We start from the raw sequence: 25374 nt of genomic DNA, 5'->3' as shown, positions 1-25374 counted from the left end.
ACCATGTACAAAAGTAAGATCAAAATGGATTAAAGACCTCAACATCAGACCAGAAACCATAAGGTACATTGAAGATAAAGTTGGCAAAACCCTCCATGACATTGAAGCTAATGGTATCTTCAAAGATGCCATGCCACTGGCCGAGCAAGTGAAAACGGAGATAGATAAATGGGACTATCTTAAACTAAGAAGCTTCTGCACCTCCAAAGAAACAGTGACCAAAATACAAAGACAGTCTACAGAATGGGAAAGGATATTCACCGAATACACATCTGACAAGGGGTTGATATCCAGGATATACAAAATACTGGTTAAACTCCACAGGAAGAAAACATCCAACCCAATCCAAAAATGGGGCAATGAAATGAACAGAAACTTTCTCAAAGAAGAAATCCGAATGGCAAAAAAGCACATGAGAAAATGCTCTACATCATTAATCATCAGGGAGATGCAGATCAAAACCACAATGAGATACCATCTCACACCTCAGAGACTGGCCCACATTCAAAAGAACAAAAGCAACCGATGATGGCGTGGATGTGGCGAGAAAGGGACACTCCTTCACTGTTGGTGGGAATGTCCACTGGTTCAGCCCTTCTGGAAAACAGTATGGACGATTCTCAAAAAATTAGAAATTGAGCTCCCATTTGACCCAGCAATACCACTCCTGGGAATATATCCCAGAGAGGCAAAAATGTATAGTCGAAGTGACATCTGCACTTGTTTGTTCATTGCAGCACTCTTTACAATAGCCAGAAACTGGAAGAAACCTGAATGCCCAAGAACAGATGACTGGTTAAAGAAACTTTGGTACATCTACACAATGGAGTACTATGTAGCTCTTAGAAAAGATGAAGTCATGAAATTTACATACAAGTGGTACAATATGGAAAGTATCATGCTAAGCGAAATGAGTCAGAAAGAGAGGGATAGACATAGAAAGATTGCACTCATCTGGGGGATATAAAGTAACAAAGTATGAGATTAATACCCAAGAATAGCTGAGATCAGCATCAGGAGGATTACTCCATAACTTAGAGGCCAGCCGGGTATCCTAGAGGAAAGGGCTGTTCAGATAGAGAAGGGAGCACCAAATAAAGGATGTTTGGAGGATCCTCCCAGGAGGGGAGATGCATGTAGAAAGTAGACTATGGACTGAACATGTTTGCCACTCAATGCCTCTTTTGCAGACCACAACACCCAAAAGGAGAGAGAGAACACAGGGGATTGCCCTGCCACAGAGACAGGGGGGTTGGGGGGATGGGGGTGGGAGGGATATTATCCATGGTGGTGGAAAATGGGCACTGGTGGAGGGATGGGTATCTGATCATTGTATAATTGAAACTAAAGCACAAAAAATTGTAAATCTACAACTTTAAAAAAATAAAAATAAAATAAGGGAAAAAAAAAAGAAGGAAAGGGGTATACTGATTGAACTACCCCATTTTTTGGATATAAAAAAACAGAATATGAGACTAATACCCAAGGATAGCAGAAACACAGGCCAGGAGAATTGGTAAATGGTTGGACGCTTGCCACAAGTGCTGAAGGCGAGCATTTGGAATAAAGAAGGGACCGTTATGACAATGATAGTTGGAAGTGATTACTCTGGGTGAGAACTGAGTCCTGAAATTAGGTAAAGGAATAAACGTGAGAACCTCTCCCTCTCTGTATTACAATCCATAATGCCCAAAGAATGAGAGAGAGAGAGAGAGAGAGAGAGAGAGAGAGAGAGAGAGAGAGAGAGAGAGGTGCCTGCCATAGTGTAGAGACAGCAGGCTGTCAGGTGGGGTTTGGGGTTGGGCGAGGGAGTGGTGGGAGAGAAACTGGGGACATTAGCAATGGAACTGTATACTAGTGGAGGTTGGGTGTTAAAATATCCTATGATTGAAATTGAGTCATAAAAAGGTTTGTAATATGTGTCTCCTGCAGATTCAATACAAAAATATGATATTTAGTTTCTACAACGATGATTAACCTATGAATTTGCTGAAATTTATTTTTATCACCTTGGCTGTGCTCATTACATGGATGTCTGTGTGGTAAAACTTTTTCCATTTTATGCGGACTGAAGAGACAAAAATCATAGGGTTGGGACTTCTGGTGGAAGGAGAGAAGAGCACAAAACACCCTGTTGACCACACCTCAGCAGGGTCACCTAACTTGCCTAATGACAGACCTCCTTCACTGATTACTTCTGTTGTAATGTGGAAAAATGAAAAGACTTTGCAGGCTGACAAGAGGTTGTCTCCTCCAGTTCTCACTATTTTCTTTTCGATTAGAATTGTTTAAAGATTATTTGAAAAATGTGGAGCTTAATGATTTGTTCTCATATATTTCCCCTACATGGTGTCAGTGGGCATTGATCCAGGAAGGCCAGCATGAAAAAGTTGAGGTGTATGTCTTAACTACCAATGCCAACACTACTGTAAGTATGGAACCCAAAGTACAATAGTAAAACTTCAAAATGTGTTTGTTAAGGAAATCGGTGGGAATGCAGGGAGAAATGGGTAATCTGTTGGTGGAAGGATGCAGACACTGGTGGTGTAATTAGAATTGAAATATTGTATGACAAATCTTCATTATAAATGATTTTGAAAATCAAAATTGCCTAAATTTTTAAAAAAAGAGAAGTCAACTTACGTCTATATTTCAAGAAAGCTTGTCTTAGCAAATTTTGGCAGGGAGACCATAGTTGGTAGAGAGAGGGAGAAAGAAAGGGAGATTTGACAGTTGGGAAGAGAAGCCTGGATATCATGGAAGAGATGAAAGCTGATCTAAGAAGATTTGGAGCCATCAGAGTTTAGTGAGTTAAATGGTGAGAACATTGCAGTTTAGATACTTAAATAGTGAGATTGGTTTCAGTCATCAGCACTGTATATATAGAAAGTGTTCAAAGACCTCACAGATATTCAGGCTATAATAACTAACAAGGGAAGCGTTTTTTTCCTGAAGCACTATGTAAGGATAATATATTGCCAGGAAAATGATAAAAAGTTGGTTCTCTTATTCACAGATTAATACATTAGAGATGAAAACTTTTATACAAAGGAATCCATCATCTTGTCCTGTTTCTCTGTTTTCTTGTCATCATTCCATTCTCCCCCATGACCCTACCTAATCATGGCTCTCCACATTACTCAGCAGTGTTACCACATAGCCTCAGAGCATTTGTTAACTGCCGGTAGCTCACAGCTCTCATGCCCCCTATCCAAGCCCGAGCCATCCTTCTGAAACCATGGATATTTGCTGAAGACCCGTTCTTCCTTGAAGTGGCAGTCATGGTTTACCTCTTCTTAATCATTTTGTTTACAAATTTAGATGAATGTCACTATACTAGTGACAGGGATTTTCCAAACTATGGTAAGCATAAACATTTCCCTTTCCCCCACGAATTTTGGGCTACTTTTTTTCTATCCACTGCTAATAATTTGTGATAATTAGGAAAGAGTACTGAAGTAAAAACAGGGACATTTGTCAATTTGGTGCCATGACTAATCAGTCTTAGTATAAATATATATTTTCTAGAAATATATATTTTCTAGAAAATATAAATATATATTTTCTAGAAAAAAAATATAAATATATATTTTCTAGAAAAAAAAAGCAGAAGAAAAGAAGTTGGTTTCTAGCAAAGAATGCCAATCCTCCACCAAGAAATCCTTTGAAAATAAAAATTCTGACTATGTACTGAACATGAATGACACTCAATGCCTCTTTTGCAGACCACAACACCCGAAAGGAGAGAGAGAACAAAAGGGAATGCCCTGCCACAGAGGCAGGGTAGCATGGGGGGGATTGGTGTGGGAGGGATACTGGAATCCATGGTGGTGAAAAATGGGTACTGGCGGAGGAATGGGCATTTGATCTTTGTATAATCAAAACCCAAGCACAAAAATTTGTAAATGTACAACTGTACATCATGGTGTTTCACTAATAAAAATTTTTAAAAAAATAAATTAAATATTTTTTTTGTCTGCGAGAGATCAGCAGATGGGAACCTGAGTGAAGGCAAAAGATTAAATTGGTTGACTTTTATTTTTCCTTGAGTATATTAATTTGATTTTGGAGTCAGTTTATATGAGAGTTCATCAAGACACAGAAATTTTTAGCGCTTCTCTTGTTTAAAAGTATAGTGATACACCATATCTCTATCTCACATTCTTTTTATTTCTGATAGTTTGACACAAAAGATACGTCAAAATCATAGATAAATGTAAATTATTTAAATACTTTCTTGATTATGTAAAATTACCATAGAGAATTACATTATAGAATTTCATAAATTTTAGGATTATGCAGAATCAACGTGCATGTATCATATTACACTCACTACTGAAAGGCCTACTCTGTCATTCACCATAGTTCAGTTTTTCCACTTTGATTATACTTTTCGATCTGGTAACTAAATAGTCTCATAGTTCTAAAGTTTGTTTTTATTGCTTTGAAAATATCAAAATTATGCAATTTTCAACATTGGATGAAACTAGAGGATATCATGCATGTAAAGTTAGCCTTAAGGAAATGAACAGATACAGAGAGATTTTTCTCATATGTGGGATGTAAAGACACACAGAAAGGTAGAAACAAAGGTTCAAGAGCAATGTAAGGGGAGAACTGATCCACACAAATGAGTCAGGGGATTGAGAGTGAGGGATTATGGGGGATTGGGGGAGAGGGAGGGTTTATTCTTTGAGAGAATGAGGAGTGAGTGTCATGTTGGAATTATGTGTATGAGAAACCATTGTTAGTTGAATTATAAATCATAGAATATAAATAATGTTTTAGACGTTTGTCTGTCTCATTTTATTCTTTTAATTTATTTTCTCCATATGCCACATATGCATGAACTTGTATGATGCCTATCTTTCTCTGCCTGGTTTATGTCACTAAACATAATTTCCTCATGTAATCCATTTTATAAACAAATAATAAGAAGATTTCACTTCATACAACTGAGTAGTATTCCATTGCTTTACCACCTTTCATTTTCAAAATTTGTGGTTTAAAAGATACAAATATTGGTTTTAACAATGCTCTGGTGTTTTAAAATTTTTAGTTTAGTGAAGCTAAATAGATTTTACTGAAAAACACTCAGAAACTTGTGAAACAGGTGTAGGGTGGAATGGAATATTTGTTCAAGCGAGAACAGTCATTTAACAAAGCAAGCAAAGAGAGACATAGAGAAAGGAAGCACGGTATTTCTTCTTATGAGAACAAAAGCTTGAGGACCAAGCCCACTCTGGTAGTTTAGGAATAAGTACTTGGAGTGGTATGAACTTTACTTGTGCACTTTAGGGGAGAACCTGAGTGAAACTATTAGAAGTACTTTCAGGAGCATGATAAACTGGAGTCTGCAGTTGGAATGAGGTGGGTAAAGAGTTCTTTGGGGAGATCCGAACTATGGAGAACAGTAATATTATAACATTAATGATAGTATCTTACCATGGGATTCCAAAAAATCTGTAACAGTGGCGTCAGAAATGATAACATTCTTAGGTATTTGGATTTCCTGTGGAAACAACGGGAAAGCTGAGTTTATGCTCTGGATGCCTCCACCTGAAAAAAGGTCAACAAATCATGAATGAAAAATTACAAGTTACATGGATCAAGGATTCTGATCCCAGTGGAAGGCTAGCTTTCGGGTGGACAATTTCTACTGATGGCCTGATGTAGATTCTGATCCTGGGATACGTAACAGAAAGGAGGTAGTGACAGGTATCCTCAGAAGTGAAGCCTCTGAGACAGAATTCATTCATGACAACTTATGGGTTATCAAAGTTTGCTCATGGCTGCTACCATTATAACATGCCATTCAATGGTTCTGTGGTTTCGATTTACTGTGTCAATTAAAGATGAAGTTTCTAAATCGAAGGTAAAAATCTGAGGCCCTCAAGATGATGAATGATGGGGAGGGGGGGATCTGGAGCGATAGTTCAGCAGGTAGGGCATTTGCCTTGCACACGGCATACCCAGGTTAGATTCCCAGCATCCTGTATGTTACCCCCAAGCACCATGAGGAGTAATTCCTGAGTGCAGAGCCAGGAGTAACCACTGTGCATCGCCACGTGTGACCCAAAAACGCAAGAAAATGATGATCTGGGATTGATCCTTAGCATTGCAAACAGCATTATTTTCTAATTTTTAACTTTTTTCTTTCTTTCTTTCTTGCTTGCTTGCTTTTTTGTTTCCCTTAGCTTTAATGTCATGAAGGGATCTTCCCACATTTTTCTCCATATATCTTAAGAATTCAGGTATGATAGTGAGGTCTTTAAGACATTTGATCTGACTTTGTGCCTGGCACTATAAAGAGGTCTGAGTTCATTTTTTTTGCATGTTGCTGTCCAGTTTTCCCAGCACCAGTTGCTGAAGAGACTTCCTAACTCAACTTCATATTTCTTGAGCATTTATGAAAGATTAGGTAATAATAATCTGAGGGCCAGCGTCAAGATATTTGACTATATTCCATTGATCTGAGGCCTGTCTTTATCTGAATATCATGGTATTTGGATGACTACAACTTTGTAGTAGGAATTGAATTTGGGGAAGGTGTTCCCTTCTTCTTTTTACCAAAGATTGCTTTAGCTCTTCATGGGAGTTTATGGTTGTGTATGAGTTTCAAGAGTGTTTAATCTATTTATTTGAAAAATGTTATGGGTATCCTTTTAGAAAGTGCATTAAATCTTTATATAGCTTTGGGGTGTATTGCCATTTTGACAGTGTTAAACCTCTCAATCCATGAGCATGGGATGTGATTCCATTTCCTCATATACTCTATTATTTCGGGAAGTAGTGTTTTGTAGGGTTTTTTTTTTGGTATAGTTCCTTAACCTTTTTAGTTGATTCCAATATACTCGATTTTCTGAGGTATTATTGTGAATGGGATTGTTTTTCTCTATCTCTTTTTTTCTCTTTCATTATTAATATATGGGAAAGCCATGGCGTACCAGATATTGATTTTGTAATATGCTACTTTACTAAACAAATCTATTGTTCCCAGGAGCTTTTTTGGAGATTCTTTGGGATTTTCTAAGTATAGTATCATGTTATCTCTAAATAGTAAAAGCTTGAGTTCTTCCTTTTTTATATGGATGCCCTTGATATCTTTTTTTTAACGAAATCATATGGCAAGTAGTTCAAGTACTATGTTGAATAGGAGTGGTGAGAGTGGGTAACTTGTTTTATGCCTGATTGTATTCTGGAATTCTATTTCATTGATTTCTGCTCCAAGCCTTTGGTTTTTCCCCGTTGAGAATATTACTTGCTGTGGGTTTGTGGTAATTTGCTTTGACTATATTGAGGAAAGTACTTTCAACTCCCATTTTGTTGAGAGTTTTTCATCATGAATGGGTGCTGGATCTCATCAAATGCTTTATCTACATCTATTGATATGATCATATGACTTTTATCTTTATTTTATTGAGATGGTGTATTCTGTTGATTGACTAGAGAATGTTAAGCCATCCTTGCATCCCCAAGCGAAACCTACTTGGTCATAGTGTGTGATCTTTTGTTGAGTTTCTAGATTCTCTTTGCTGGTATTTTCTTGAAAATTTTTGTATCTGTATTCACAAAGGAAAAAGGTCTGCAATTTTCTGTTTTTGTGGTGTCTCTGTCGATTTGAGTATTAGGGTGATCTTTGCCTCATAGAAACTATTTGGGAGTATTTATGTTTCTTCAATTTCCTGGAAAATCTTAAAAATGTTGGAAGCAGTTCCTCTTTAAAGGTTTGAAATAGTTCACTATTGAATCCATCTGGGCCCTGGATTCTGTTTGGGGGTATAATTTTGACCATCATTTCAATTTCCTTGTTAGTGATAGGTTCAAGTATTCCAAATCTTCTTGGTTCAGCCTTGGGAGGTAATTGGAATCCAATAATTTATCAATTTATTCAAGATTCTCTCATTTCCTGCTGCAAAGATTCTCAAAATAATCTCTGATGATCCTATGGATTTCTGTACTTTCTATTAGGATACTCCCCTTTGCATTTCTGATTCGATTTATTAGAATTCTTTCTCTTTGTTTCTTTGAGAGGCTTCTCATGGTTTATTGATCTTATTTATTTTCTCAAAGAACCAGTTTTTGTTCTTATTGGTCTTCTGGATTGTATTTTGGGATTCTAGCTCATTGATGTCTGGTACAAGTTTTATTATTTCCTTCCTCCAGCCTAGTTTGGACTACTTTTATTGGTTATTTTCCAAATCTTGAGCTCTAATTTATTCAGGTAGGCCCTTTCTTTCTTCCTGATGAATTCTGGCAGAGCTATAATCTTTCCTCTTAACACTGCTTTTGCTGTGTCCCACAAGTTCTGGTAGCTCGTGTCCTCATTCTCATTTGTTTATGGAAATTTTTAATTTCCTCTTTGATTTCTTCCCTAAGCCAACGGTTGTTCATTACTTCCCTTAAAGAAAATATTTCCTTGCTGAGCTTCAGTCTGTTTGATCTATCGAGAAGTGACAAAGAAGTGTTGAAATCTCCTACTAGTATTGTGTTACTATCAATGTTTTTCTATAAGTCTATTAGAAATTGTTTTAAAGTATTTTGCTGGTCTGTCATTAGGATCATATACATTGAGGAGGGTGAGTTTTTTCTGATGTACATATCCCATGATCATTAAGAAATGACATTCACTGTCTCTGATAACCTTTAGCTTGAAGTCCATGTGGTCTGATACTAGTATGGCCACTCCAGCTTTGCGGAGGTGATATTTTCTTGAAAACTTGTTTCCCAGCCTTTTACTTTTAGTCCATGGGTGCTTTGATTGTTCAGACATGTTTCTTGCAGGCAGCAGAATGTTGGGTTCAATTTTCTAATTCATCTTCCTATTCTGTGCCTCTGAATTGGCACATTTCATCCATTGACATTGAAAGAGATTGTTGTTTTGGGGATTTGTGCTCTCTTTATGTATAATTTTTGTACTTGTGGGGATTGTCTTAGCTTAAAGTATACTTGTTAATTCTTCTTGCAACAAAAATATGGAATGCTTTACAAGTTTGCATTTTATCTCTGTGCAAGGACCATGCTCATCATTGTATCATTTCAATTTTAGTATATGTGTTACCAAACCTAGTAGGAGTAAATTTTTCCATATTTTTCGCTTCTTATTACTTTGAGTGTTGTCCTTCCTCACTCCTATGGCAGACAATGATTCCTAATCAAGGAATGTATTTCAAAGCAGCATGAATAATAAATAGATTTAGAATTTTAATGTCCCAGAAATAAAAATATGGTTTTTACTATATTATCGTTTACAATACCCTAGGCATCAGTTTTACAAAATAATTCTTTTGGAAGATGGTATATGAGTTTGTTTAATGTTGTTCCCTGAATCCTTCATTAAGGACATTAAAATAGAGCCTTTTGCTGTTCTCACCTCAGTCCTGTGTACACCTCCAGGAAAAGGTGAATGGTGTTGTCTGCACTTTGACCACCTTGAATGTATGTAGGATTTTTCTCCTGAAGGATGAGGTGAGGATCATATTGATGATTTCATTCCACCTTATTACAAGTTCAACTTGAACGGAAGGTGAGACTCATGAGACTCCTATAAAGGACAGAACAAAGGGTCTCAGTGAAGTTTAATGGCCAACTCATATTAACAACATAGATGACTCAAAGTAACCTGTGTGCATCTTTGTGTGTAGTGAGTTTCATATCTACTGATAGTGATTGTCAGTCATGACACATGGGCCAAACAGACCTGTAATTAAAAATTTAGTTCTCTGAGCAGAGTGGGGTCTCTGAGGTGATTGAACAAGTGTGTAGTAATTTATTGCTAAGCACATAAGTATTTTGAATGATGTGTACTTTTCAATCTAAAATTAATTCCAAATATGTCTAAAACGACAGTGTCCTGACCTCGCACCTGGCTTTCGTCACCGAGGCCCCTTGGAGGTGCCGGGGGTGAGTTTCCCTCACCGCCCTGATTAGAGCCCCGGCAGCTGAAGACCTCTGCAACCAGCCATAGCTACGCTTAATACCACCCTTCCCAAGCTTGTAGGAGCCTCTTGCATGAAGGAACTGGAAGAGGAACCCAGATGTGCGGGACCGGGGGATGAGAACTCCATGGCTGCTCAGATCAAGACTGTGCCCCCTCCTTCCAAATCCCCCATCTTCTAATAATTAAGTGCTACAACCACGAACTGCTCCTGGATCCATGTAATGCCATCAATGGCCAACATCCAGAGACTGGATCTTATTTAGAAGACAGCAACTCTGATAGTCCAGTTCTCACTCTCAGAGAACCTGGTAGGCTTCTGTGAGTATTTTGCCCGCATGGCGGAGTCTTTGTTTCTGGTCACTGTTTCTTTTGAGGTACAGAAGCTGCTTAATTTAAGATAGTTCCCTTTGTTTATCTCTGTTTCCAGTTGCTTGGCAAGTGGCGTGTTATATTTGAAGATACCTTTAGCTTCAATGTTGTGGAGGGATTTGCCGACCTTGTCATCAATGAGCCTGAGGGATTCTGGTCTGATGTTGAGGCCTTTGAAACATTTTTATCTGACTTTTGTGTATGGTGTTAGGTAGAGGTCTGAGCCATTTTTTTTTTGCATGTATCTGTCAAGTTTTTTCTGCACCGTTTGTTCAGAAGGACTCTCTTGATCCACTTCACATTTCTTGCTCCCTTATCAAAGATTAGATGATTATATATTTGAGGGTGTGTGTCAGTATATTCAATCCTTTTCCATTGGTCTGCAGCTCTGCCTTTGTTCCAGTACCATTCTGTTCTCATTATTATCGTTTGTAGTAGATTTTGAGGTTGGGGAAGGTGATGCCTCCATTGTCTTTTCCCCAAGAATTGCTTTAGCTATTCGTGTGCGTTTGTTGTTCCATGTGAATTTCAGGAGTGCTTGATCAATTTCTTTGAAGAATGTCATGGGTATCTTTATAAGGATCAAGTTGAATTTTTACAATGCTTCGTGAAGAATTGCCATTTTGACAATGTTAAATCTCCCATTCCATATGCAGTATATATGTTTCCATTTCCTCCTGTCTTTTTTAATTTCCTGATGTATAGGTCCTTTACCTCTTTAGTTAAGCTGATTCCAAGGTTCTTGATTTTCTGCGGCACGATTGTGAATGGGATTGCTTTTTCATGTCATTTTCTTCTCTCTCATTACTTGCATAAAAAAAAGCCATAGACTTTTGGGTATTGAGTTTATAGCCTGCAATTTTACTATAAATGTCTATTGTCTCTGGGAGATTTTCGTAGAGATTTTAGTATTCCCTGAATATAGTATGATATCTTCTGTGAATAGTGAGAGATTATTTCTAAATTTCATACATGAAAAACCCTTAATATTTTTTTCTTATCTATTTTCTCTTCCAAGTACTTCCAGTACTACATTGAAGAGAAGTGCCAAAATGAATTTTTACTTAGCACATTCTGTCTGTAAATTTCTATGCTAAGAACGGTGGAAGAAACAGTGATATCTTAGTAATTTACAAGTAAATTATAAAGACAGATAATTTAAAAGAATTTCTTTGTATAAATTTCAAAATGTGTAGCTTTTATTAAATATATTAAGAATAAATTGTAGGTCTTGATTATACCATGAAGATTATTTTCCTGTTAGAAGTTACCCTTCTAAAATGCAATAAAGAGACACATTTTGAAAATGTTGATTATTCCTTAATTCATTCAATGAATGTTTGTAGTCTGGTTGTGCAGTGCCTGCAGGAAGTCAACCTGTACCCTCAGGTGAGTGCATCAACAGTCTGATGGTGTCTTCATGCTTCCCGATAACCTCAAATGGCCACTGTGCCTCTGGCTGGCTCCCAACAACTCAGGACTACGTTTCCCGAGAAATTAAATTCCCGAAAGATATGTGGGAGCCATGTTAACAAACCACCCCAGGCTCAGCTATACAAGCTAATGGATTGGTCTTGTTTCAGAGACCCATAGACATATCTGGAAGATATCAACAGCCACAGTTAACCTTGGACCTGCAAAAGGCTGAAGACACTAGGGTAAATCAGAGGGAGGCAGGTTAGTTTGGTGCCCACCCAACCAGAACCCAGTGCAGCCACTAGCTCCCACAATCCAAAATCGCCACCATGCTCTCCTCTGGTTTCCATCGTCTAAGGATGGCTCTCACTGAAATATAACAGCTGAAAATTCGGATATGCGGGTTTTGTGACTGAAATCTCCAGGCTTTCTCTGGGCAGGATGGGCATCCCACCCCCACTGCCCTGTACTTACGGAAGCCTCAGCAGTCATTTCCATACCTCAAAGCTACTCCAAGCTTACCTTCCTGATAAAAATGCTAAATTCCTTGAACAAACATGATGACCTCTTAGTACCTGTACGAGACCCTTAATGCACAAAATAAAAAGGAGACAGAGAGAAAGAATTAAAAAGCCTGCTATAGAGACACACTGGGGGTTGGGGTAGGGTGTTGGGGGATGGTTTTAGGGAACCAGGAATATTGGTTTTGGGAAATGTACACTAGAGGAGGGACTGATGTTGGATCGTTGTATGACTGGAAGCAAATTATGAATAGATTTGCAATGGTCTATCTCACAGATATTCAATAAAACATTAAAAATATATATCCTTCATTTGTACCTCAGAATACTGATGAAACTTTAAAACCCAGCATATCTATTTTTGTGTTCTCTGTAGGAAAAAAAAATGTTACTCACCTGTGTGCCAATAGCTTGTAGAAAGCTAAACCCAAAGATATATCAATGACTGTCTTTGGCATGAATACTGTAATTTCAGCTATGTTATGTTTTAGAATCAGTTCATGGACAAAACGTCAAGAGGAGCAGTGGCAAAGTGCATCAATGTTGAATGGATAATGTTTCAGGAGCTTGCAAGGGAGATGGGAAGATTTGGCATGAGTAAAGGGAAGAAACAGAAGAGTGAAGTACTAATAAGTATCATGAGAAAAATGCAAGGGAGGACATTTCCTGGCAAGTGTCACACTCTGTTGAGCTTTTGGTGAGGATAAGTATTAGAAAGTATCTTTCCCATTTAGTGGTAAAAAGGTAACTTTGATGGGTGTATTTAAAATTTACTTTAACGATTAGAATTACCAAGAGATACAAAGTTACAAAGTTGCTCATAATTGAGTTTCAGTCATCTAATGTTCTAGAACCTTTCCAGTATATTGGGGCATTTTTGAAGGAATATCCCTGGTGCGAAGACTAGGGCATCTGAATCTTAACACATTTCACCAAATATATGATCTGTACTCACATGATTTACACTGTCTCCCCTGCTCTTTGATTTATGTTTTCATGGAATATTTCCTTATGAACCTCACCTCAAGTGAGGCTCCCTAATTAAGACAAGTACATGTTTCTGGGGCACTACATATTTTTTGGTTGCTGGGAGAGTCTCTAAAGCAATGCTCAGGAGGTGTGGGGGCCCCACAGACAATTTTCAGAAAACGTGGCCATGGTGCTTGGGGTCCTCTGAGGCTATACAGCCTTTGATACTCTGGCAATCAGGTGGTGCTGGGAGTCAAATTGAGTGCATGTGAGACAAGTTCCATAAGCACTACACTATCTCTTGCAGCCCTGGGTATTAGATTTATGTCATCATTCTGAGGTCCTCCCTTTTGTCAGAAAGCAGAGACTTGTGCAGGAGAAAGTGGAAGAGACTTTAGGGTTTAGCTAGGTTGACTGAGTAGCTGGTGATACCATTAAGATTGGAACATAAAGTAAAAATAAAACAAGAGCCCCGTGCCTTTTCCCGCTGAACTCGACACCCTCCACAGGGGTACACCTGCGGACAACACCTGCAGCAGCTCCTTTGGACTATCCATCACCTAATCATCCCTCCCCTCCAGGTGGGTAGAGGGAGCACAAGCCAGGTTCAACACTCCTCCACTCCTCACCCCCAGCCCCTCACCTTTTCCTGCAGAACTGGACACCCTCCTGCAGGGGACACCTGAGGCAGCTCCATGGGATTTTTCATTGCTCCTCCTACATTCCAGGATCCTGGGTGGGAGTGACCCTGGGATGGGCCAGGGGCGTGACCACCATATAGGGAGCGTTTCCTCCCAGAAGTGGGCGTGGCCTTCTCCTGGGTGTCCAGCCCCAGTTATATTTCCCAATCTGGGCTCTCAGGACTTTCATCTCTCACTTTGTCGCCTAATACCGACTAAAAATTTCTGACCACCTCTACTAGAATACAACAACATCCCACTCGCCTACTCCATTTATAACAAAAGACCTGTATGAAATGTGCTGTACAAGCTCAAAACTAAAAAGTACCTCCTCCAAAGCGCAAATCTCCACCACAAGGAGAATATGAAGAAAAGAATCCCGAATCCTCAACCGAGGTTTTCCACAATTGCACTCTCTTTGATAAAGAATTCCAGGATAAAATGCAGAGGGTGTTCAAGGACCTACTCAAAGAATCAATGGAATAGATATCCAAAGACTAAAAGAAGAAATGAAAAAACAATAGAAAAGAGAGCCAAGAAAATACAGGAAGAAAAGAGAACAGAATTTTAAAAAGCTACAAAAAGAAGAGTCACAAATAAAGGATTCAGTGGATGAAATTAAAAAGTTAGTAAGTGCCCTTAGCAATAGGATAAGTGCAGCTGAACAGAGGATCAGCGAGCTTGAAGATGAGCAACAGAAATCCCACTGGGAAGAACAAACAATAGGAAAAGACCTCAACCCCAATGAAAAAGCTAGAGTAAAAGAAACCATTGCTGAAAAGCTCCCAGAGTTAAGGAAAGCAGACATCCAGATCCAAGGAGCCAGAAGGGTACCAGCTAAAGGAGACCCCAGAAAAAACACTCCAAGCATATCATAGTCAGAACGATGGATGCTGTGGACAGAGACACAATATTACAAGCAGCAAGGTCAAAGAAGGAAATTACATACAAAGGAGCACCCCTTAGATTCACAGCAGACCTATCAGTGGAAACCCTCAAAGCCGAAGGCAATGGTTGTATATAGTGAAAAAATTCAAAGAAATGAACGCCTCACCGAGAATACTCTATCCAGCAAAACTCTCACTCAAATTCGATGGAACGATACACCACTTTTTAGATAAACACAAACTCAGCAACTTCATACACTCAAAACCAAATCTAAAAGAAGAACTAAAGGGGCTCCTGTAAGAAAAGAAGAAAAACACGTGTAAACACAAACAACTCCTACAGGAAGATGGCACAAAACCCTATGACAATACTCTCCCTTAATGTCAATGTCTAAATGCACCTACTAAGAGGACAGAGTGGCAAAATGGATCCAGAAACTGAAACCAGCATTCTGCGTTCTACAAGAAACTCATCTGAACAATCAGAGCAAACACAGACTCAAAGTGAAAGGATGGAAAACAATCCTGCAAGCAAACAGCTCCTTCACAAAAGCTGGGATGGCCACACTAGTATCCGACAACATTAATGTCAGGCTGAAAAAGATTAGAAGGGACAGCGAAGGCCACTTTCTCTTCATCAAGGGATACATACAACAGGAAGAAATCATACTCTTAAATGTATAAGTACCTAATGAAGGAGCAGCTAGATACTTAAAACAACTGCTAACAGATTTTAAAGAGGACAGTGCTAGCAACACAATAGTAAATGGAGACTTCAACATCACCTTATCACCTCTGGATAGATCAAGAAGAACAAAACTCAGCAAGGAAACATTGGCTTTGAATGAAGAAATAGAAGAGAAAGGACTTATAGACCTATACAGGGCTTTACACGCCCCAAAGAAAGAATACACTTTCTTCTCCAGTGCTCCTGGAACATTTTCCAAAATCGACTATGTGCTAGGCCACAAAACATACCTCAATAGAATCAGGAAGATAGAAAGAGTATCAACAATCTTTTCAGACCATGATGCACTGAGGATAGATGTGAATCACACACAGACACGGACAACCAAATCGAACACCTGGAAACTAAACAAGTCACTGCTGAACAATGTGTGGGTCAGGAAGGACGTCAAGGAAGAAATCAAATGATACCTGGAAACAAATGAGAACGAAGACACGAACTACCAGAGCTTATGGGATGCAGCTAAACCCCTATTAAGGGGAAAATTCATAGCTCTGCAAGCATATCTACGGATGGAAGAAAAGATGCACTTAAGCAACTTATTTCACAGCTCAAGTTCTTATAAAAGGATCAAGAAAAGGAGCCTACATCGGGCAGAAGGAAAGAGATCATAAAACTTAGAGCAGAAATCAACGACATGGAAACCTAAGAAACAATCCGAAAGATCAATGAAACCAAGGGCTGGTTCTTTGAGAAAATAAACAAGATAGATAAACCACTAGCAACACTCACAAAGAAACAGAGAGAGAGAAAACTAATAAACCGAATCAGAAATAAAAATGGAGATATCACAATGGAAACCAAAGAAATTCAAAAGATCATCAGAGACTACTTTGAAAGTCTGTATGCCAAGAAAAAAGAGAAGTTAGAAGAAATGGATAAATTCCTGGATTCCTATAATCTCCCAAAAATGAGTCAAGAGGATATAAAATACCTGAATAGACCTAGTCATAAAAATGAAATTGAAACAGTAATCAAAATTCTTCCCAAAAACAAAAGCCCAGGTCCAGATGGATTCACTACCGAATTTTTCCAAACATTTAAAGAGGATCTACTGCCCGTCCTTCTCAAACTTTTCCAGGAAATTGAAAAAACAGAAACTCTCCCAAACAGTTTCTATGAATCCCATATCTCTCTAATACCAAATGGAAACAAAGACACCACGAGAGAAGAAAACTACAGGCCGATATCACTGATGAACACGGAGGAGAAGATTCTGAACAAAATACTAGCAAAGAGAACTCAACAGCTCATCAAAAAGATCATACACCATGACCAAGTGGGATTCATCCCGGGGATGCAAGGATGGTTTAACATTCGGAAATCAATCAACATAATCCATCATATCAACAAAAGATAAAAATCATATGATCATATCAATAGATGTAGAGAAAGCAATTGAGAAGATCCAGCATCCGTTTATGATGAAAACCCTCGCCAAATTGGGGATAGAGGGGACTTACCCCAATATAGTTAAAGCCAGCTACCACAAGCATACAGCAAGCATCATCCTCAATGGGGAAAATCTGAGAGCGTTCACCCTAAGATCAGCATCGAGATAAGGATTCCGACTCTCTCAACTGCTGTTGAACATAGTACTGGAAATACTAGCAATAGCAATTAGGCAAGCAAAAGAGATTAAGGCCATCCAAATGGGAAAGGAAGAAATCAAGCTCTCACTATTCGCAAATGATATGATACTATACTTAAAGAACCCTAAAAACTCTACCAAGAAACTCCTAGAAATGATAGACTCGAGAGTAAATTTACAGGTATAAAATAAATACCTAAAAGTCCATGGCTTTACTATACACAAATACTGAGAGAGAAGAAAATGACAAGATGAAAACAATCACATTCACAATTGTGTGCCAGAAAATCAACTACATAGGAATTAGTTTAACTAATGAAGTAGAGGAACTGTACAAAGAAAACTACAAAACGCTGCTTCTTGAAATAAAAGAGGAAGCGAGGAAATGGAAAAACATCCCCTGTTCATGGATCTGGAGAATTTATATTGTCAAAATGGCAATACATCCAAAAGCACTGTACAAATTCAATGCGATCCCTATTAGGTTATGCATGACATTCTTCAAAGAATTGGAGCAAACTCTGCTGAAATTTATATGGAACAATAAGCCCCCCACGAAGAGCTAAAGCAATTCTTGGTTAAAAGAAAATGGGAGGAATTAACCTCCCGAAACGCAAACTTTACTAAAAGTAGTAATAATTAAAACAGCATGATACTGGAACAAAGGTAGAGCTGCAGAGCTATGGAACGGGGTTGAATATACTGACATCTCCCCTCAAACATATGACCATCTAATCTTTGAAAAAGGGGCAAGAAATGCGAAGTGGAGTAAGGAAAGTCTTTTCAACAAATGGTGCTGGCAAAACTGGATGACTACATGCAAACTACTGGGCTTCGATCTCTGCCTAACACAATGTACAAAAGTAAGATGAAAATGGATCAAAGACCTAAACATCAGACCGGAACCCATAAGGTACTTTGAAGACAAAGTTGGCAAAACCCTCCATGACATTGAAGCTAATGGTATCTTCAAGGATGTCACGTCACTGGCCAAGCAAGTGGGAATATCTTAAACTAAGAAGCTTCTGCACCTCAAAAGAAACAATGACTAAAATACAGAGATAGTCTACAGAATGAGGAAGGATATTCTCCAAATACACATCTGAGAATGGGTTGATATCATATATATACAAAGTACTGATTGAACTCCACAAGAAGAAAACATCCAACCCCAACAAAAAGTGGGGCAACGAAATCAACAGAGACTTAATCAACGAAGAAATCCGAATGGCTAAAAGGCACATGAGAAAATGCTCTACATCTTTAATCATCAGGGAGATGCTGATCAAAACAACAATGAGATATCATTTCACACCACAGACACTGGCCCACATTCAAAAAAACAAATGCAACCTTTGTTGGCATGATGTGGCGACAAAGGGACCCTCCTTCACTGCTGGTGGTAATGCTGACTGGCTCAACCCTTTCGGAAAACAGTAGAGATGATTCTCACAAAATTAGAATTTGAGCTCCCATTTGACCCAGCAATACCACTCCTGAGAATATACCTCGGAGAAGCAAAAAAGTATAGTCCAAGTGACCCCTGCACTTATTTTTTCATTGCAGTACTATTTACAATAGCTAGAATATGGAAAAAAACCCGATTGCCTGAGAATAGATGACTGGTTACAGAAACGTTGGTACATGTACACAGTGGAGTACTATGTAGCAGTTAGAAAAAAATGAAGTCATGAAATTTACTTACAAGTGGTACTGTATGGAAAATATTATGCTAAGTGAAATGAGTCAGAAAGAGAGGGACACATATAGAAAGACTGCATTCAACTGGATAACATAAAGTAGCAAACTAAGAGAATAACACCAAGAACAGCTGTGATAAATACCAGGTTCTTCACTCCATGGCTTAGGTACCAGCCTCACACTCTAGGGGTAAAGGCAGCTCAGATAGAGAAGGGAGCACCAAAAAAAGGTCGTTGAGAAGATCCACCCAGAATGGGAGATGCATGCTGACAGCAGTCTATAGACAGAACATGATTGCCACCCTAAGTCTCTCCTATAGATTATAGCACCAAAAAGGAGAGATAGAAGAAAAGGGAGTGCCCTGCCGCAAAGGCAGGGCAGGATGGGGGATAGGGGGTGTGAGGGATACTGGGAATGGTAAGGGTGAAGAATGGGCTCTGGTGTTGTGGTGGGTACTCAATCATTGTATAACTGAAACCCAAGCACACAACTTTTAAGTCCACAACTGTAACTCATGTTGTTTTAATAAAACAAAACAAAACAAAATAAAACAAGAGAAAGGTCTAACAATAGCAAACAGGACTGTAGTACTCAAAACATTTGGAAACAGGAACATTGGCAAGTATTTTTAAATAAGCATCCAGGAGAGAATGTAGCATTGTGAGTGAGCAAATCTACTGTATGGATTAATCTCATCCTTCGAAATGGAAAATGACAAAGTGTTACAGTTACAAATTTTCAAATAAGATATATACGATCTACTTTTTGCTGTGTTTCTATGCTTTGCCAAGTATGATTCTAATTTTTAAATTTACTTTAATAATTAAAACAGTATTTGCCTGCATTAATCATTTTAATTAATGTTTTATTGAAATGTTTTTAAAATTATTAAAAATGTATTATTAAAATGTCATTTTAAAAAACAAACATATAGTCCAAACAGCTATTGCAGTATGTAGAGGGTGTATACCTTGTATGCAGCTAACCTGAGCTCAGTCCCCAGAACCCTGAGCCTGCCAGGAGTGATCTCTGGATACAGAGTGGGAAGTGAGCCCGGAGCACATCTAGGTGCACTCCCCTCCCCACAAAAAAGGAAGAAAAGAAAAACATATAAATGATTCTTGAGTAACATAGAGAATAAGAGTGCTAACTCCTATATAACTTTTGAAAATCATCAAATTTAAGAGATAGTCTGCTATTGGCCAAGAAGGTGGTTTTTTAAAATACAAATTATCGACCATCTACCTTCACTCCCATTCCTTCCCATTCCAGTCGTCGCATGATGTTCTCAAGGGTGGCACTGAAGAGTTTCAGTGAAATGGTATCACCCTGCCGCACCCCTCTCTTGACATCAAGGATTACTTCTTTGTAGAATGGTGAGATCCTGGTAGTGAATCCGCAATACCGCTCACGGAGGATCCTGATGTATTGGGCTTGAATGCCCTGATTGGCTAGGGCTTCAATGACTGCTTCCGTCTCAACAGAATCAAAAGCCATTTTAAATCAATGAACGTTAAACAGAACGGCATCTTGAACTCCCGAGAAACCTCAATGAGCTTGGTTATCGTGTGGATATGGTCGATGGTGCTGAATCCTTTGCGGAACCCTGCTTGCTCGTATGGTTGTCCTTCATCTAGTGTTCTGCCAATCCTATTTAGGATGACTCGAGTGAACAACTTGGAGATGACAGACAATAGGCAGATCTGGCGATAGTTGCCAATGTCATGGATGTCTCCCTTCTTGAACAGTAGTACGGTCCTGCTGGTTTTCCATTGGGACGGAACCTTGCATTCAGACAGGTAGCGAGTGAAGAGCCAAGCCAGTGTATTGATGAGTACTGATGGCAGGTTCTTCAGGTGTTCAGGTCTGACCTTGTCTGGGCCAGGTGCTGTTTGTTTCTTTACCAACAAAATGGCGTGTCGGATTTCGGAAGGGAGAACGTTGGGAACAACATATCCATCCTGTGGAATTTGGTATGTCAGCAAGTGGACATGGCTATGGAAGAGATTTGAGTAGAAGTCATGGATAATCTTCTACATTGCCATTCTGGAGGATTTGTTTGATCCATCAGGACGTCGGAGGGCAGTCATCTTGGTCTTATAGTTGGCGAAGGACAGTCGGGCGTTACGAATACTTTTCCCGGCTTCTGCCGCATCTACCAGTACTTCTGCTCTTCTCTCTTTGAGGTCTTCCTTGTTCGCATCTCTGCACTGCTTTGCGAGCTTGGACATTAGCTTGTGGTTGCCTGAGGCATGCGCCAAACCATGCTGGCGAATTAGCTCAAGATTTTTCGAAGATAGGCGATTTTTTGTGGCTTTCTCTCTTGGCGTTCCTCGCACATTCATGGAGGTGCTGAACCAGTGGATTGTATTCTTCGTCAATGTTGTCAACAATGGCATCTTCCCATGTTGCCGCAATAGTACCAAAGAGTTCCCAGTTGGTGGTCATTCTGGGAGTTCTCTTTTTAACTTTGCAGCCCTTTCTCCCCGCTCTGTGAAGTAGAATTTTGCACGAAGGAGACGGTGATCCGATCCCGTTCGAAATTTTGGGACAACAGCAACTTCAGTCAGGCAAAACCATTGATTGAATATGATGTGGTCTATTTCGTTGTGGAATCGTCCACCGGGAGACTCCCATGTCCATCATTTAGATTCTGCCTTCTGGAACTGTGAGTTACCATGAATGGTCTTGGTCAACATGATGAACTCAGACAGTCTCTCACCCTGTTTGTTTCATTCTAGGCCATGGGTCCCGATGTGAAGTTCTTCAGCTGATCTTCTCAGTCCTATCTTGGCATTAAAATCACCCACAATGTTCTTGTAGAAGGTGTGGTCTTCTTTATAGAACTCCTCTAGCTCCATGTAGAACTTCTCGATTTCTCTTTCATCATAATGAGATGTTGGTGCGTAGACAACGAAGATAGTGTGGTCTGTAAACCTGTAAATTTGATACATTTAAAAATTTATAATGGATTTTACAATAGTCTTTCAATTATGTATTTACATTAGTCCATATGCAAGCATGATTTTTAAAAAATAAATTTCAGTGACAATAAAATTTTGGTGTTTTTCATAATTGTAATGATTTACTGCTCAGTCTATATTGATGTGAACATTTTTATCTATTTGTCTAATTTTCTGATTGTTTATTTAAGATCAGTAGTTAACAGCTAACTTACCGATGACTGATTTTGTGGCTCAGGGCTAAAGCACTTGGCTTGCGTGTATGAAACTTTGGGTTGGCCTCCTGCAAGGCAAATGCCCTACCCACTGTGCTGCAAAAGTTATATAAAATATACTAATAATAAGACCTAATGATGTTGGTGAACAGTGCAATATAAATGATTATTTAGTAATTTTCTTGATTTGTTAATGAAATGTGTAAGCTCTTGAGTATAATGGGAGTATTTTTCTAACGTAAGAGTCTGAGGAAGGTGAAACTGTTATAACTGTCCTGTAGGATTCCATCTCCCTAGCCTGCTTCATTCTACCTCTCTCTCTATCCAATCCAGTCTTCTTCTTGGGAATCTGATCTCCGGATTGGCTAGCCTCTACCTTTCAACTGCCTAATATATGACATCATTCTCGCACCCAACCAACCACCAACTGGTAGAATCTTGGGGTTGGTAGCGCTTGACCTTGAGCCTGGAAGTTGGTGGCGGAAAGAGATGGTCCTAGGAGAGTTAATGGGGTGATGGATGGATGGGAAGGAAACCGGGAAGGGTAGGGAACTGGACAGCTGGTCATCAGCATGGGAGATTTGGTAGATGTTTTCTAAATACTTTAACATGTTTTTCGTAAATGATAAGCAAAACAAAAATACGAAAATAAGATAGGTTCCAAAGAAGAGGTTACATATAAGACCGAGAGAGCTGAAAGGGCTGGCATTCTTTCTGGAGCTTTCAATCATACCATTTACTAAAGATGGTATTTTCACATCACTTAGCTGTGGAGAGGAATAGTGAGAAACAGAATGCCACCAGAAAAGCAAACTGGATAACCACCTTTCATAAATGCCAGGTGAAATGTGTTCAAATGTATCCCAAGTGCAAGTGGGTTAACAGGAAAATATATTTCACTAAGTCTGCTTGGTACCAGTAACTACTTTGGTGGAAATGGAGAAAAACAAATGCAGTTTCTGACAGACGTGAGTCTAAACTGCTAATCAATTTTCCCAGGAAAGGGTAGTTTAATGGCTGTGAACAGAAAAACTTGAAAAGTGTTTTGCTACTTTTCATGTATGGCTAGAGGAAAATGATCCCAGTCAACTCTCAAAACTAACAAGCTTCAACTCCCTTGAAGGAAAGTTGTATTCAGTGAGGAAAAAGTGCTGGGAGAAAAGTCTGAAATGATGGGAAAAGAAACAATAAGTTCAAAAGGAAGGACATGAAATTTGGGTTCCTCTGAAAACAAAGCTTGAAACCACAAGATCTGGTGATCACACGATTTACTGGGAATGGGATCTGTGGAGGATAGGAGTGATATCAGGGATGTGAACAAGGAACATCCAAGTTAAGGAAGACTTAGCTAGCTGATTACCCCATGGGCAACATGGTTCAAAGACTACCAGAACTTACCAAGGAATTTACTTTAATTTTCTTTCTTTTATATGGTCACTTACAACATGTATTCTTTGCCTTCTTTAAACACAAATTGCAAATTGTTTTAATTATTAAAAATGTTTTATTAACATGTCATTATTAAAAAGAAACATATAGGCCAAAGAGCTAGTGCAGTATGTAGAGGGTGTTTACCTTGTATGCAGCTAACCTGAGCTTAGTCCCCAGATCCCTGTCCCTGCCAGGAGTGATCTCTGGATAGAGTTAGAAGTGAGCCCAGAGCACATCTGGGTGTGCTACCCTCCCACAAAAAAGGAAGAAAAGAAAAGAAAAACATATAACTGTTTCTTGAGTAACATAGAGGTTAAGGGTGCCAACTGCTATATAACATTTGAAAACCCCCAAATTTAAGAGATAGTCTGCTGTTGACCAAGAAGATGGTTTTTTAATAATATTTACTCACATTGTTTGCACGTAATGCTATTTGTGGCCTGTAAGTCTGTAAATTTTGATACATTTTAAAAAAATTATAATGGATTTTATAATGGACTTTATAATGAATTTGTATTTTATAGTAATAAGTGATAAATTGTATTTCTGTTTTTGTGGGGTATTTGGGCCATAGTATGTGGTGCTTGGGACTTCTGACTCTGTGCTCAAGTGTCATTCCTGGTGATGCCAGCCATTAAGTTCAGTTGACTGTGTAGATGGTAAGTGCTTTAACCCCTCTACTAATTCCGGGAGGCCAATCAAATAAATTATCTGCATATATTTTATACATGCATGGCATACTTTGTCTTAGATTTTTTGTATTTCTAGGATATATTGATCGTTTTTAATTATTTTACATCAATACCAACCTCCAAAAAAGTTTCAAAATATAATTATTGACAAAAAATCATATAGAGGTCCAAATTTGTATTGTTCATGGGATAACTATATTAAGGAGAAAATAGAACCACAATAAACATACAAGTAAAATGAAGGTACATTTCTTTGGAGTCTTTCAATTATGTATTTATATTTGTATATATACAAGTATAATCTTTGAAAAATAAATCTCAGATACTATAACATTTTATTGAGTTTTTTATAATTGCAATGTTTTATTGCTAAGATGATATTGTTGTGAACATATATATCTATTTGTCTACTTTTCTGATTGTTTACTTAAGATCTGATATTAAAAGCTAACTTACTAGGGCTCGAGCGATAGCACAGCTGGTAGGATGTTTATCTTGCAAGCGGCCAACCTGGGTTCAATTCCCAGCATACCATATGCTTCCCTGAGCACCGCAAGGGGTAATTCCTGAGTGTACAGCCAGGAGTAATCCCTGTGCATCGCGAGGTGTGACCCAAATAGAAAAAAAAAGCTAACTTACTTATGACTGGGTATGTAGCTCAGGGCTAAAGCACTTGGCTTGCAAGTATGAAATTTTGGGTTCTATTCCTCACACTATAGAAAAAAAAACAAAATCACTAACTATGGTTGAAAATATATCTCAGTGGTAAAATATTTGCCTCACATTTGTGAGGTTATGGGTTTGATCCCTGAATTTCCATATACGCTCACAAAAGCTAATTTACTTAAAGAATATTAAACTGCTTAAACCCAAGTACATATTGCCATACTATTATACAGATTTAATTCTCAATAAAATAACTTGAAAAGGTCTATTTTTAGCATCTTTGCTAGGAAAAGATGTTACCTGAATTTTAAATGTTTGTAATTTGGGGACACATTTTAATTTGTCATTTTATTTTGTGCTCTTTGTTTACTAGTGAGCTTGAAAATTGCTCTTGTGTTATTTTTTCTATACAAGTTTAATAGCTAAATATTGATTTATTTCACAGCAGTAATTTATTAAAAACATTCATCATTTGCCTATCATATTAATTGCCATTAGTTGTTTGTTTTGCTTGTTTTTTGATCACTTAATTTACTTTTTATCTTTTCTTTCAGATTGTAAGATTTTCACACAAATGAGCATATG

The 25374-nt window shown here is 38.4% G+C and overlaps 1 pseudogene; it reads right to left on the bottom strand.

Moving 5' to 3' along the window:
• Window positions 1-8969: 8969 nt before the first annotated feature.
• Window positions 8970-9066, bottom strand: LOC130037135 (uncharacterized; annotated as a pseudogene).
• Window positions 9067-25374: the final 16308 nt, after the last annotated feature.

This window comes from Sorex fumeus, unplaced genomic scaffold, assembly GCF_029834395.1.
Source record: "Sorex fumeus unplaced genomic scaffold, SorFum_2.1 ptg000070l, whole genome shotgun sequence".
NCBI lineage: Eukaryota > Metazoa > Chordata > Mammalia > Eulipotyphla > Soricidae > Sorex > Sorex fumeus.
The sequence above is the reverse complement of the archived record's forward strand: the minus strand, read 5'-3'. Positions and strand labels throughout refer to the sequence as shown.